We start from the raw sequence: 16,494 nt of genomic DNA, 5'->3' as shown, positions 1-16,494 counted from the left end.
AAGTGCTCTGTCACTAGGCCTGGTAATATGCATTTTCTTTTAACACAGATCTAATCCAAAATTAGCACATTGATGTTAGCGTGTATCACTAGTGACTCACACTTGAATGTGATTTAATTAACAAAAATTGCTGTATTTGAGTCAGTGTGTTAATGCAGAATTTGGCCCAGAATTTGCTGTAGTGATTTGATTTTTTGTTTTAAAATTTAAATATCATTTAAGTACTTAATTTATTAGTGAAGTTACTGTTTATTAATTTATTATTTAAGATGTTCTTTTAGGTTTATTTTATTCTTTGTTTTGAGTCACATCTAGTGGTGGTATGGCCTTACTCCTGCACTCAGGATCACTCCTGGCAGGGGGACCTTATGTAGTACCAGAGACTGAACCCTGGTTGACTGCTTACAAGACAAATGCCCAACCAACTGGACAATCTCTCTAGCTCCAAATTCTATTTTAAAATTATTATTATTAGCTCAAGTTAATATCCAAGATCTATAAAACACAAAGATCAACAACAACAACAACAACAACAACAAAATCCATTAACCCCATACAAAAATGAGAAGAGATAAATAGACATTTCTCCCCAAATGACATACAGACAACCAATGGATACATGGAAAAGTACTCATCATCACTTGTTACTAGGGAAATGCCAATTAAAACAACAATGAGATCTCATGTCACATCAGTGACAATGGCATATATCAAGAAGTCCGGAAGTAGTGTTGGATGGGATGGAATGAGAAAGAAATCCTTCCTTGTGCATCTTCCTTATGAATGCATAATTGCTTGGTAGAAAGCAATGTGGAGATTTCTCAAAAAGGAAAGAATGGAATTCCCATAAGACCCAGTTAGAGTGCTACTTGACATCTACCCCTCCCCCCAATATTTGTACTTGGTCATCAAATTAGAATAAGACAAGTGTACATCTTTCTTCTATTAATTTTCTGACTTTGTTTTACTGGGAAAGCCCGCCAGCCTACTGTTGAAGAAAAGTGGTAAAAGTGATCACTCTTGCCTTGTTCCTAATTTTAAGTGAAAATAGTATATTTTTACTCTCACTAGATTGACTGGAATGTAGCCTAGTGGTCTCAGGCATGACACAGCCCAAGCAACACTATGGATTTGGATGCCGACACTGAACTGCCACCAGATTAGCCAAGTATTGCTGGGACTGACCTCTGGGCTCCTGAGCACTGCTTGGGAGCAGTCCCTCTCCCCAAACTCAAATTGACTGGAGGTTTTGTGTAGATATGCCTTATCAGAACAAGGATGTTTATTTATTTTTTATAGTTATTTTTTATTAAAAATACTGTGATTTATAAAGTTGTTCATTACATTGTTGTTTCAGATATTTAGGGTTCCCATACACCAGTGTGACCTTCCCCCCACCCAAGTCCCTATTTTCCCTCCCATCCCCAACCTGCCCCTTTAGGCACATAACAAGTTTACTTTATACTACTTGTTCCAACGAAATTTTAAGAAATGGAAAAATAGAATGATCAGAAAATAAATCAGTTAAGAGCTAACTTGTGATTGCTATATCAAAATCAAAGGATATTCATTTAAATTATTAAATTGATGAAAATCTTTATCATAAGCAGATATTGAAGTTTCTCAAAAAAAAACTACTTCCCTTTTTCTTCTTATAAGTGTTTTCTTATATATGTTAATGTGTTGTTTTCCTTTAATTTGATAATTTGGTGAATTACATTGTTTTCACATGTAGAACAAGATGCATTTTAGGAATGCAAATCTAAAATGATGTAAAATATTCTGGTTTTATGTTACTGGCATTGATGTCTCTAAAAATTGTATTTGGTTATTATAGTTAGGCTACATATACACAATAGTGGAAACATTTTGGGTACCACCAAAGTGCCTATGACTCTCCACTAACTTCCTTATGTTTACTTCTAACTCACCTCTTCATGTCCCACTCTGATTCCTCTTGCTCGTGGTAATATGAGTTTTGTAATCCAAGGTCAAGGGTTTTTCATCATTCGATATGGTCTATCCCTGGGTTTGTTTTTTGTTTATATACCACAGTCAAGTGAGGTCATCTGAAATTATTTCACTGAACACAGTGTCTTCTAGTACCATTCATATCCATCTTTTTCTTTGGCCTTGCAGTATTCCATTATATATTTGCTGGGGAACTCTGTGCTATTCAAGAGGGACATTTGACTGAGGATTTTTATTTTTGTGTAATTTCTGATAAAAGTTACTGAATATCAGAGCTGGAACAATAGTATAGTGAGGAGGGCATTTATTTTGCACATGGCTGACCTGGGTTCAATCCTTGGCATCCCATGTCATTTCCTGAGCCCCACCAGGAGTGATCCCTGAATACAGATCCCGGAGTCAGTCCTGAGCATGGACAGGTGTGGCCCCCAAACAAGAACAATGTTACTGGGAATTTTATACCTGATTTTCTAGGTGAGTATGGTGACGTCATTATTCAAGACTCAGCACCTCGATGGGCTGGAGTGATAGTGCAGTGGGTAGGGTGTTTGCGTTGCACACTGCCGACCTGGGTTCGATTCCTACGCCCCTCTTGGAGAGCCAGGCAAGCTACTGAGAGTATCCCGCCCGCACGGCAGAGCCTGGCAAGCTACCTGTGGCGTATTCGATATGCGAAAAACAGTAACAACAGGTCTCACAATAGAGATGTTACTGGTGCCCGCTTGAGTAAATCGATGAGCAATGGGATGACAGTGACAGTGACAGTGACAGCATCTTGACTAGCATTTCTTAACAAGGAACTCAGGATTGAAGAACCTCTGTTAAGCTCTTTAGATTCATGAGACCATAACAGATAAAGTACACAGCTTTAGAGAAACCTTGCAGCAGGCATCGCTGGCGGCATCGCTGGCTACTTCTTAAATCTGTCCCATTTCTTATTTTTGACAAACTCAATGTGGTAAGTTGACTAAGAAAGCTGAGAAAGTTTCACTAAAGATTGGAACTTGTTTACTTTAAGGTAAATATTCTGGTGCTTCCAGAACCTACATTGAAGAATTGTGATATGTGGATTGAAGATGTAGAGTCAAACAAAAGATGAGATGATTTGAAACTGTAATGACTTTGAAACAGGGATTGTGTACCCATCTGTGTTGTTATTGTGATTAATTCCTGAATTATCCAAGCCACCTCTGGTTGAATTTTCTGTTTGTTGACCAAAAAAATTGGTCTAGAAAATTACTGTTAAGTGATTAAATATAGAAGTTTTGATATATGTCATAAACTACAAAACTACTTTGTTCCTTTTGAAATATTTTATAGAGAAGAAGAAAACTGTGTTAATGGAAATGCCATCAAATGGTGAGAGCTGATGAAGTGTCCTTATGCATTCTAGGGGATACTGAAGAACTCAGAGTGGTAATTATGAATTTAGACACCCTGCCAAGTTGGCAATCCAAGACACGCAGACAAATTTCTCGTCAGGTTCTTTCACATGTTTTAACTTCACGCTGATCACACTTCTCCTTGTATTTGTCATTGCAAAATCAGTGCCCTCATTTTCAAAACACCCTTAGGACATATTATAATTCCCACAATTTCCAATCATCTTGCATTTGTTATAGCTTAGCCTGGTAGCATTCATGCAGGGGGCTATTAATTGCACCTGGAGAGTGGCAACTGACAGAGAAAATAAGTCACAGCCTGCCAAAGGCATGGGGGGGGGCAGAGAAAGCAGGAAAGAGCAGGTTTGGAGGTGGGTATTCTGCTATTCTTTTTTTTTCTTCTTGGGTCACACCTGGCAAATTACCCCTGGCGATGCTCAGGGGACCATATGGGATGCTGGGAATCGAACCCGGGTTGGCCAAGTGCAAGGCAAATGCCCTACCCGCTGTGCTATTGCTCCAGAGGTAGCTATTCTTTATAAGAATCAGCAGTGGGAAAAGAAATCTGGGTGGTGGATTATTTCATTAGAGTTCTAACTCTTATCTCTGCTTCTAGCTTTCCCCGTACATTCTCTGTTCAATGCAGAGAAGTTCTGTGGGAAGTAATTCTGATATCTTCACATTTAACAGACCATCTCATTCTAATGTAGAATTCCTATAGTGGTTAAGGGCTTTGCGTTATTAGGACCCTTACTACCCTGGTTTCTAGATGCCTCTCTGAAGTTCCTGCCACCAATCTCTCTACTGGTTTTCTGATGTCTGGTAACCTCTTTGAACTTGCTAAATCCCTTGCCCGGAATTTCTTCTCCCAAATACATAACCCCAGACTTGTGGAAATTTTGAATTCAAACTTCATTCAAGTTTCATATCAAAGGGTCTTTCTCCTTCCAGATGGACACTTCAATCTTCCTTCAGTTTTTCTTCTTGGTCCTTAACACATTTAATTAAAATATAATTACTTTCCCCTTATTTTCATACACGATGATGTAAACTCTATAATATAGGGATTTTCATGCTTTTGTTTATGACTATAGTCTCAAAAATTAAGTGCTTGAAGAATGCTGGTTAAGTGAATAAAGTGATTTGATATATTAAACCAAAAGACTCATGCTGCAGGATGAAATTTGGATCTGAAGTTGAATGTTTCAGAGAGCACTGGAAAATACCTTTCTCTTAAAATTTGGTGTGAATGCTGGTTACATTATGACCAATTTTCATTATGACTGATTTAAATTAGAATTATGACTAATTTATACTTATCAAAACTATACCCTTCTTATTTTTTCTTTATATACAAAAGTGGACCATATGGGTTGGCAGAGATCACATCTGGGTTGGCAGTGAGCAAGGCAAGTGCTCTACCTGCTACACAATCACTCAGGCGCCTATGTTTTAAAATACAGTGGCCAATACTATTGGCCAAGGTTTCCTAATATGAATTCTCTTACAATACATACGAAATAATTCTTTTGTGGGAGTATGGGCTCTTCTGGATACTATAGGATATTCTGCAACATCGCTGACCTCTTCCTACCTCTCATTATAGATGCCCATAGTAACCATCTCCTTTTTTTATTGAGTCACCACGAGATACAGATACAAAGCTTTTATGTTTGAATTTGAGACATACAATGAATGAACACTCATCCTTCCACCAGTGTACATTTTCCACCAACAATGTCCCAGTATTCCCTCCATTCCAACCCTCCCTGCTGCCTCTGTGGCAGACAATTTCCCCCATACTCTCTTTCTCTCTCTCTCTCCTTTTAGTAACCACCTCCTTAACAGTCAGAAGCAAAATTATCTCAAGTCATTGTCAAATGTCCCCTCAATAGCAAAATACTGCTTACTGCGAATCACTATCAATAAGTTATCTTCACACATTCCTGTTTGAATAAAAGTTTTTTTAAAATTTTTGCTGCAACACATCTAATAGAGAAAAAATATTGAGAATCTTGCCTGTGCTTCCTTTATCAACAATATAGACAAGTACCACAATAAAGTCAGTTTTGCTCACTCAACTGGTAGGCACACATTACATAGGTAGATGTTAAGATAGATTTGGAAGAACCAGAAAATGAATATCTTCTTGTTCAACGGCCCAGATGCTCTATAGAGTGATAATGAATGTAGGGAAATCTCTTTCCAGTAAAACACCAAGGAAAAATCATGATGATGATGAAAATGTGCTTTCTTCTATAAATTGTGAAGGTGAAATAATACTAAAGCCAGCATTACATGCTTTGCTGGGACAATGGAATCCAAGATGAAAACAGGCACCTTTAGGTCTATGTACAGAGCAAGACTATTCCTCGCTACTTGCAGGTTGGAATAGGAGTTGTAGGTAGGGAATAGAATTGTAGGTAAGGAGTAGCAGGTATACGGAGAGCTTGGCTATGGAGGCACACGAATCTCTACTTTTAAGAAAATGAATTAGGGGCTGGAGAGATACATGGGTTGAGTCATACTTGCATGTGGCCAACCTCCATTCAATCTCTGGTGGCATTGCTCTGGTCCCCTAAGCACTGGAAGGTGTGTCTTTGGAAGCCTCTAGTATAGAACCTCACACGCTGGACCTAACATGCATTCAAACCTGTTGGCTATCACCAAAGACACCTCCAGAACTCCTTAGCACCTCTGGAGGCCCACCCACACCCCCCCAAAGCGCATTTGCTCAATATGTCAAGATAACTCTCATCGGGCTGGAGCGATAGTAAAAAAGTTTGCCTTGCACGCGGCCGACCCGGGTTCGATCCCCGGCATCCCATATGGTCCCCCAAGCACTGCCAGGAGTAATTCCTGAGTGCAAAGCCAGGAGTAACCCCTGAACATCGCTGGGTGTGACCCTAAAAGAAAAAAAAGAAGGATAACTCTCATCAGCCCCATTCTTCATTAAAAATTATTATTATTATTCTTACTATTATTACATTGAATCACTGTGAGATACAGAGTTACAAAGCTGTTCATGGTTGGGTTTTAGTCATACGGTGTTCCCACCCCACCCCTCCACCAGTGCACATTTCCCACCACTAATGTCCCCAGTTTCAAAACCCTCCTGCTGTCCTCCCACCAGCCTGACTCTATGGCAAACACTTTTCTTCTTTCTCTCTTTCTGGTTCTTTCTTTCTTTCTTTCTTTCTTTCTTTCTTTCTTTCTTTCTTTCTTTCTTTCTTTCTTTCTTTCTTTCTTTCTTTCTTTCTTTCTTTCTCTCTTTTCTCTCTTTCTTTCTCTCTCCTTTTCTTTCTTTCTTTCTTTCTTTCTTTCTTTCTTTCTTTCTTTCTTTCTTTCTTTCTTTCTTTCTTTCTTTCTCTCTTTCTTTCTTTCTTTCTTTCTTTCTTTCTTTCTTTCTTTCTTTCTTTCTTTCTTTCTTTCTTTCTTTCTTTCTTTCTTTCTCTCTTTCTTTCTTTCTCTCTTTCTTTCTTTCTTTCTTTCTTTCTTTCTTTCTTTCTTTCTTTCTTTCTTTCTTTCTTTCTTTCTTTCTTTCTTTCTTTCTTTCTTTCTTTCTTTCTTTCTCTCTTTCTCTCCTCTCTCTCTTTCTCTCCTTTTGGGCATTATGGTTTGCAATACAGATACCGAGAGGTTATCCTGTTTGTTTCTTTACTTATTTTCAACATGCAGTTCTTATCCAAAGTAATCATTTCCAATTATCTTTGTCATAATGGTCCCTTCTCTATCCCAAATGCCTTCTCCCCCAGGATTTGAGGCAGCCTTCCAACCATGGACCGATCTTCCTGGGCCTTGTTTGTTGGGTATTACTCTCATATTATATATTTGGGTATTAGTCTCATAGTATGTATTTTTATACACCACAAAAGAGTCTAATTATTCTATGTCAATCCCTCACCTTCTGACACATTTCACTCAGTATCTACTCTCCATGTCCATCTATTTACAAGTGAACTCATAACTTCATTTTTCCTAACAGTTGTATAGTATTTCATTGTGTTGATATACCATAAATTCTTCATCCAGTCATCTGTTCTTGGGCACTTGGGTTGTTTCCATATTCTGGCTATTGTGAATAGTGCTGCAGTGAACATAGAAGTGTAAATGAGACTTCCTGCTGTGTGTTTTGCATTCCCTGTGTATATCCACAGAAGTGTTAGTGTTGGAGGTTCTAGCATCCTATATCATCCTCTGAGCTTGCCTGGAATGATCCTCACTAGGAGTAAGCCCTGAGCACTGCTGGGCATGCCCTCAACCCCCACGTGGAGAGGGAAGGAGACATTGGGGTTTTCAGATTGAACAAGATCCTTATATTTCATCCAATACATTTCCATCCTGGCATGAGTGCATCCAATGGAAATAGGATTCCTAGAACACAAAACATCCACTGCGGTATGCTGCACACCTGTATTCCAAGCCCACCACTGGCCCTCTAATGCTTTCAGCTCGACTATTTCCGGGCCTGTGGGTGAGGAAGCACCTGGGATCATCTCCTTAGTCCAGTCTTTGCTTCATATTTACTAATCATTTTACTCAACACCTTTATCTAAACTACAATCTAAATATTCACCTATGTTTTACTCTAGGAAGTCTATAAAAACCTCACCAGCCCCTGAGTTCTGCATTACCACAGAGTTTGAGCGACGTTGCTTACTCCCCTAAATTCTTGGGTGTCACAGAATTGATTTACGTTTCCCTAAGTAGGTCACCAAAGGCCCAAAGACAGGGTGAGGGGAAAAAAAAGGAACCCCCTGCAGCAGAGTGATGCTTAATTGGGAACTTGCAGACATCTGTCACTTCTTATGACAAGTGCACAGCTACTCTGCTCATGGGTGACAGATTCCACAGTGGGAAGGGGCTGACAGTGGAAGTGACTGTAGGAGTTGGGAGAGGGAAGGTGCAGGGAGGTGGGGGGGAGGCGACGCAGCTCGAAGGGTCTGGATTTTGTCATCTCCAATATCATTTTTGAGAAAATTCCCCGGGTGACCAGGGGAACTGAAATTGACGTCCACGGGGCGGGGTGAGGTGTGTGTGTGTGTGTGTGTGTGTGTGTGTGTGTGTGTGTGTGTGTGTGTGTGTGTGTGTGTGTGTGCGGGGCGGGGGGCGGGGGTTCCGACGTCTGGCTTGATGAAGAACAGGGCTGGCGGAAAGTTGGGGACCGAGAGGTCGCCTTTGGCCCGTGTCTGGGTTGCAAAGCAAAACGGTTTGAGGCGGCCGGGGGCCTCTGGGTTCAAGCCCCAGAGCAGGCTCGGGCGTCGCGCGCCTGCCCCTGGAGTATTCTGCTTTTAATAAGCTTCCCAATCAGCTGGCGGGGCCAGGCGCGCTCCCTCCCGCGCGCCCAGCCCGCGTCCGCGCCCTGCCCGCGCCTCTCATCCCTCCCATTCTCGGCTTCCCTTCCGTTCCCTCCCAGCCTGCGCGTAATCGAGTCGCGGGCAGGATCAGGTTCCCCGCCTTCCCGTCCGAAAATCCCGCCAAGGGAGGCGCAGAGCAGCACAGAAGCCCGAGCGGAGCGAGGGGGAAGAAAGGGACCCGCGAGTCACCATCCCTCCAGGAGAACCGGGTGCAGTCACCGCGGCGCCAGCGGCAGCAGCGCCCCGCGTACCTGGCCCCCCACCCGGAGAGGCACCCCGCGCCCCTCGCAACAAAGGCAGCCGAGCGCCCCGCGCCCCTCTGCAACTCAAAGTAAGTGGGGGGGGAACGTGCCGTCGGCGGGGTGCAGCCCCCTCCCTCCGCAGCTCTGCCACTTTTCGGGGGGACCTGGCTGGGGATGCAGCGGGGAGACAGCGCGGCCGGGGTGGTGTCGCTGCCCGTCGGGCGGCTCTCCGGGCTGCTCGGCTCCGCCGGCGAACGCGCGGGTTTGGGGGGAGCCAGGGGGCAGGAGTGAGGGTGCAATGGGGATGGAAAGAATCTTTTGTGATGGCAGGCGGGGAAGCCTTGGACTGGGCGCTGGTGCACCTGGAAAACACGCAGACTCGGAGAAAATCTGCTTTAGTCGAGGGTGCGTGTGTGAGTGCGTGCTTGTGGGTGCGTGTGCGCGCGCGCGTGTGAGCGTGTGCGTGTGTGTGCGTGTGTGTGTGTGTGTGTGTGTGTGTAGCAATATTAAGGCACTCTGAGCCAACAATGCAATTCATTCCCATCCTCCTCCTCCTCCTCCTTCTTCTTCTTCTTCTTCTCTCGCTCTCTCTCTCTCTCTCTCTCTCTCTCTCTCTCTCTCTCTCTCTCTCTCTCTCTCTCTCTCTCTCTCTCTCTGTGTGTGTGCTCTGTGTGTGTGTGTGTGTGTGTGTGTGTGTGTGTCTCCGTGGCCTCGAGGCTTGCCAGCACAGGACTTTGCAGGCATTTCTAGGTGAGACCTCCAGAGCTCGGGGGCTTGCGCCCTCGAGGCCAGCCAGCACTCGCCTCTTTCCGAGCGCGCAGCCCAGAACCGCCCAGAACGGTCCTAGAAATGGTCGCTTCAAAGTTTTGAAGACACACCTTGAACTTCAGCTCTCCTTGGCAGGCTGCTTTGAGCGGCTTTGCGCGTCACACGCGCACATTTTCTTTCACCCACTTGAGACCTAGGATATATTTATCGCCAATTCTGAGATCACAAGAGATGGGACTTGAACACGGATGGGGTGGTCTTAGATAAAACTCTTGGTTTCTAAACGGGTGTTTCTAGTAAGTTACCAGACTAGTTTTAAGGAGAGGAATGTACTCAAACATGTCCCGGTCTAACACACGAAACAATGAACTTCCACTTTCCTTAACAAAACTGGTTGTGTGTGCACCGACACACATGCACACACACAACAAAACACGCACACCTAAGCAGCACTCATGCCTTAATAGCATACACATAGGAACATAAGGGGTCTCTCTCTCTCTCTCTCTCTCTCTCTCTCTCTCTCTCTCTCTCTCACACACACACACACACACACACACACACCAAGATAGGCTCCAAGGAAGAGACCTAGTCTGTCTCTCCATCATCTCTCTGTCTCACTCTCACTCTCTCTTACACACACACACACACACACACACACACACACACACACACACACACACAGTTTCTATGTTTTCTTTTGTTAACTCTCCACCTTCTCTATTAACCACTGCTTTGTAAGTTTTTGGGGATACATTGAAAAAATGTCAAACAACAAACCAGATGTAGGAGAGACTGGAGACTAGGGTGGAGAGGAAACAATGTTCCAGCTTTTAAGCCCCTTTAATTTTAGAGGCATTTTGCTTTTAGTAGCTTGAGAAAGTGGTGTGTGAGTGAGTGACTGTGTGTGTGTGTGGGGGGGGGCTTGAGGGGGGTGGTGTTGGATTTAAAGGAACGTGAGGAGAGCAGACACAGGAACTACCAAGAGCCCTTGGACCAATAACATAATGAAGCAATTTCATGATCCCAGGCAAACATGGACTTGATGATCCAGCAGAGTTCCGGTAGCCCCTTGATCCCCCCGCGTGCATTGCCATGTGCGTGCATTGAGAGGTATGGGAGTGGAACAAAAGAGAAGTCTCCCAGCACAGAAAATAAAGCTCGTATTTTCTGTTTTCATTCTGTTCTTTTTTAAAGTAAGTCGTGCTTCAAAGGCCAAATTATTTAAAACACACAGGCACAGGCGCACGAGCGCGCGCACACACACACACACACACACACACAAAGTCACTGGTAATCCAGTTAAATTCAAGGAAAGTCAGGCTGAGGATAGATTTTATCTTTCTTTCCCCCTTTGGGACACGAGTTATTTCGGAATAAAAAATTTGTATTTTCAAAAAAAATTGTATTTTTTTCTTTAAGCTAGAGGTCCAAGCATTTAAAAAATGTTTTATTTTTAAAAACCCCAATGCCATTTCTCAGTGCTTTAAAAAAAACTTTGGTGCCTCTGTTCTGATATTGCACTTTGGTGTTTTAGAAGGTGATCTTTCATCTCCCACTATTCTCCAGACCGCTTTAGGAAGGTTTCACCCCTTGGTTCGTGAAAGGCCTCTGTGAGAAACACCCACCTGAAGCTATATATAAAAGGACTAGCTGCTGAATTCCAGCTGCTTGCTTTGAGACACAAAAGCATTCTATTCTCAACACTCAAGCTGTGAAAGAAGCAGAACTATTGTTCATATGTGACTTTTTATCATCTGAATCTCAAAAAGCATATTCTCTAGAGAGAGAATGGTATAGCCATTTTACCATATAATGCTGTGTCCTGTGTTCTCTTTAGTGTCCTAATCCTTTCTCCATAATTTTGGCTTAAAATTTTTAGTAATTTATTGAAAACCTACCTAGCATGATCAGAGAGCAAACCTGTTCAACTCCCAAGGGCATCCCAACTCAGTTCACTTTTCTTGAACTTCACATAAAAAAAAAAACAAACTATTGCAGTGTGGGGCGGTGGGGGTGGTGGGTGGTGTGACGGAGAGAAAGCACAGTGGGTAGAGGGCTTGCAATAGGCTGGGTTTAATTCCAGCATCCCACATGGTCTCCTGAATTCCCCCAGGAGTGATCCTTGAGTGCAGAGCTAGGAGTAAACCCTGAGCACAACTGGGTGTGGCCCACCGCAGCCCCCCCCATAAAAAAATAAATAAAATGGTAGATCAAAGGCCAGACATTAGAACTCAGAATATAAATTCCAGTGGTTCGAACTCTTATTTTTTTAATGTAGTGGCACAGTGTTGGGGGACTTGTCTTGATGTCTCTCCTGAAGTAATATCCACGTGAAAGCCACTCAGCATGATCAGAGAGCAAAAGAGTTTGACTCCCAAGAGCACCCGGGTCAGTTTCTTCTTAGTGTGCCTTGTCTGTTGAGTCAGGGCATTTTAGCTGCCCTTGTTCTGTCGCTTGGATGCTACATGGGGCTGCTATCGAGCTGAGCAAATTTGTCCCTTCTGGCTCTTGTTCAAATGAACCATTGGAAGAACTTTTCTCTGCTTGCACAAGGCCCTTCCAGTATCCTGGGGAAAATATTCAGACGTGATTCTTCTCTTGATGAGCTGGACCAGATTGTTCCCACACAGAGTTAATTGACTGAGTGGAAAAGTTGTTCTCCATCCTTGATAGTTAGCAGCCAATTCAAGTTTCCATCCTCTGGGCCATTTTTCCAGGCACCTCCTAGTGGAGTCTTGTATGTGACATAGTTTTCCAGGTGTCAAATGATCTTTCTAGATTACCAAATGTATCAAGCCTTTTGTTCCTTCCTAATTGAGTATTTAGTAAATAAGTAGTTAATATTTCTGTGGTGGTTATAATGTAACATTATCAGAGGGCATTCTTATTTTGTTAATACAGTGGAGATCACAAATGTCCCCAGTCACTATTTTTTTAAGGGAGACCAAGGAATACAGTAGATGGTTCACACTTCAGCTATTTTGAGAAATAAATTTAACGCTTTATACCATGTTTTATTTTGGATCCGTTTCCTTCACAGTTGGTTTAGATTAAGGAACATTAAAAAAAAAAAAGTCAGCGAGCGAGTTTCCTAAAAATAGAATTCTTAGATTCTTAAGCTTCACACTTAGAATGTTTCTTTTCTCTATTAGTCTTGAAAGAAGTGAGTCATTTTAAATGACAGAAACTCTTAATTCTAAGAATATTTCTTAGCGGAACTCAAAACATCTTGTTAGAACACAATAGCAGGCTGTGTCTTGAATCATTTGTTCCTATTCTCCCAGCTTTGACAGTCACCCATTCGCCTCCTTCTGGCTTTTCTTCCTCCCCTTGCCTTCATTTCCTGTTCGGTAACTTTGGTCCCTATTCCTTCCCTAAATCTGTGGTGGTCTGTCTGTATTCGACTTACATGCATGAGCATCAGGAATGGTTTCCTTTATCCTGAAAGCCTTGGAAGGATTGACCTTGGTAGCTGAAATTTGACGTGTTTTGGGTTCACCCCTTTTTCCCTCCTACAGCCATGGTGTTTTCTATCAACTCCATGATAGGTTCTTTTGTTTTATTCCTTTTCTTTATGATGCTGACCCTGGCTAAGTTTAACCCAACTTTCATCTTTACTATATATGTTGACTTCTTTCTTATCTCAGCTCTTAACTTCTATAAAAGGGTAGAGCTAGGATTATTCTCCCTCACGCTTTCCTGGATGGCACCTCAACAGTGCCGTGGTTCTTGTTTAGGCGAGATCTAGCAAGATCATATGAGTAATACTTACTAAATATATGAACGGGATTTTAAGTATGTGCTGGGCAAAGTCATATAGTTATGAAACATGGCATGGGCTTCAAACAGTAATTCCAAGTTCAGCTTTATAACTTCAGACATTTTGTGCACGGTTAGCAATGCTAACTTGGGAGCTCCTTTATTAGAAATTTATTTACAAGAGACCTTAAGTCAAATCCGTTACAACCCCCACTCAATTTGAAAAGAGGGCACTTTAAAAATCACGGACCATGTCATCACACCAATAGCTGTTTGCATTGAATTTTTCTCATTACCACATAGAGATATTGCCTGCTATCACCACTTCTTATGGTTGTTTCTTTCTGTAACGACCTTTATATATTATCATTGTGTTGTTTCAAATATTTTTGGCTATTTTCATTGTTTTTTTCCCCCTTTCCTCCCTAGATTTCTAAATGTTGATATTCATTCCCAAATACTTAATTTCCTCTTTTCTCTTTCCTCACCCTTCTTCTGTCTTTAATTCTACCTCCTCCCCTCTCTTCTTTCTCCAAATGCACAAGTTTTCATCATGGATTCCTTCTCAGTTCCAGGTTTTATCAGCAAGTGTTCAACTCCATCCTCTACCATACTTCAATCTCACATTTAATTTATCAACTAAATTATGAACAACATCTTAATTATGGAAAGAGACTGAAGCAAAAGACTACTTGTTTTCTTCTTATCTCAAGAAGCTATCAAGTTTTAATAGTAGGCATTGTGATAGACAATGCCAATGTCCCTTCAGACAACAAGTCTTTTCGATGTCTGTGTGACTAATAATAATTATTACAACACAAATTGATGCTGTACAAAATAGAGTAAGATATGCACATATAAGAGTTTATTCCTAAAGTGTTCCAGTGACCAAGGGATATAGAGCATTTTAATGAGAAAAAAGGAAAGTGTAACTTAAAAAAAACTACATTGAAAGTTGATAACATTTACTTCAAAACTATCACTGTTTTTTCATCCTTCTAATGGTTTATTTTGAAAAATAAATTGAGTTAACTTCTTTATGTGTTCTTCTCACATTTGCTATATAATAGAGAAAAAATATACTGAAAGTGGCACTAAGAATTTAGTCTGAGTTAGAATAAATATAATTTAAAAGACTGACACTTCATTCTCATTGTTTTATTATCTTTAAAAATTTTAATCATTGCATTGCAGTGCTTCAGAATATTAGGGGTTTATCTTCAGACCTCTGTATGTACATAATACCACGTCCACCCACCAAAAGTTTCAGTACCATCCCACCACCAATACCAGCCCACTAGTCATCCTTCTGCTTTCTCTCTTGCAGCCACCATTTTTCCCCAAATCAAAAAATTAATTTTGTTGTTGCTTTAATTTTATTATGATGATGATGTTGCCTTTTGGGCCGAACCCTCCAGTGTGGAAAGCTTACTCTTGGCTCTGAGTCAGAGATCACTCTTGATCGAGGCTTGGCCTACCATATGGGGTGTTAGAAATTGAACTTAGGTCAGTTGTGATCTACCTACTTTCTGTAATATCTGCTCCTATTTTGTTATTTTTAAACCAATTTGTTTGCTTTAGTTCTTTAGATTCCAGATTTGAGGAAGCTATCCAGTAATTGTCTTTTGCTCTCTGGTTTATTTCACTTAGCATAATCACCTCAGGTGATATGGTATTTTGTTCCAAAGGGCACAATCTTATCTTTTTCATGGCAAAGTAGTATTCCACCAAGATATATTTACCGCAACTTCTTTATTCAGTTAGTCATCTACTGGTAGAATGCTGCTATGAATATAGCAATACAAACACTTTTTCAAATTAGAATTTTCATGTTCTTTGGATAAATGTTAGAAGTGGTATTGTCGGAGCATAAGGGTTTTCTATTTTTATTTATTTATTTTTTTAGAATTCTGCATTTCTGCAATTCTCTGTTTTCCACAGAGATATACCAATTTACATTCCCACCTACCATGTATCAGGATTTCTTTCCCTCCACATCTCTAGCAACATGATCCTACATATTTTTACAGAGAATTGAACCAGACACAAGATAACTGTCAGTGATAAATATTGGTACGTAGGGAAAGAAAGGAAAATTTCCCATTTTGACTGTGGAGTATGGATAAAACTATAAATGATTCAGAGTTGTTAGCTTTCAAGGGAGAGTTTCCTTGAGAAAATCTTTTTCTAGAGAGTTCTAATCTTCCCTCCTCTCTTTGTAAACCTCTGTATCATTTTCAGTGACTGTCCTCCAAGACAACAGCATTAAAACTAGAGTAATCTTTTACTACTGTTATTCTTTATTACTTTTTACCCCACTTCCTTCCCATACATGACATGTGTCTTTAAGGCAGAAACTCTTTTATTATCTCAAAAATCCTAGACTATCTATGTTAGGACAATGGAGAATGTTATTGAATATTTGAAAAATGAATTAAAATTTAACTGAAGGATCCTGATTGATGTATGCTCTATCTTTCCAACTCTAGTCACCTTGATCATGTCCTATCTCTTAGTTCACCTAAACATCATAAATTTCTGATCTATTTCCAGTACCCACTCTCTAAAATTTGAGCTTTTGAAAAAAACTCTTTCCCTTACCTTCTTTGTTGCAAACATACTATTGAACCAACAAGTCTAGAATGTTTTTCTAACCACTGTATGTACCTTGCTCATTTTTAAAGTCCCAAATCTTGAATAGTCTCTGATACGTGACTACCCTCAAAAGAAAAAGAAAATACTAACTTGCTTCTTTAGTGAGCCATTTGATGCAAAACTATGAGACTGATCACATGGAATTCAATTTTTATCATAATCGCAATAAATGATATTTTCATATATCTTCATAGTAATTCTACTTAATAGGATTCTTTTGTTTAATTCACGTAGAAATTTAAGCTTAGAATTAGAATGGCCCCATAAATGCCATATAGACATTAGAGCACAGATATTAAAGTTTCTACTTTGAATACTTTTTATCCTTTGAAAGATATCATCTATATTTTTGACTAT

General features: G+C 40.9%; 1 protein-coding gene across 2 annotated transcripts in view; it reads left to right on the top strand.

Annotated features, from left to right (window-relative positions):
• The first annotated feature begins 8,733 nt into the window (after nt 1-8,733).
• PTN (pleiotrophin) overlaps nt 8,734-16,494 on the top strand; it is a 110,508-nt gene continuing 102,747 nt past the window's right edge. The window contains exon 1 of one of the 2 annotated variants that reach the window (XM_055138057.1): nt 8,734-9,041. The gene's annotated coding sequence lies outside the window, so the exon portion shown is untranslated. The remainder of the gene's footprint in view (nt 9,042-16,494) is intronic. The other variant, XM_055138047.1, reaches the window with a different exon arrangement.

Source organism: Sorex araneus, chromosome 1, assembly GCF_027595985.1.
Source record: "Sorex araneus isolate mSorAra2 chromosome 1, mSorAra2.pri, whole genome shotgun sequence".
NCBI classification, from domain to species: domain Eukaryota; kingdom Metazoa; phylum Chordata; class Mammalia; order Eulipotyphla; family Soricidae; genus Sorex; species Sorex araneus.
This window is presented reverse-complemented; position numbering and strand designations above follow the sequence as displayed.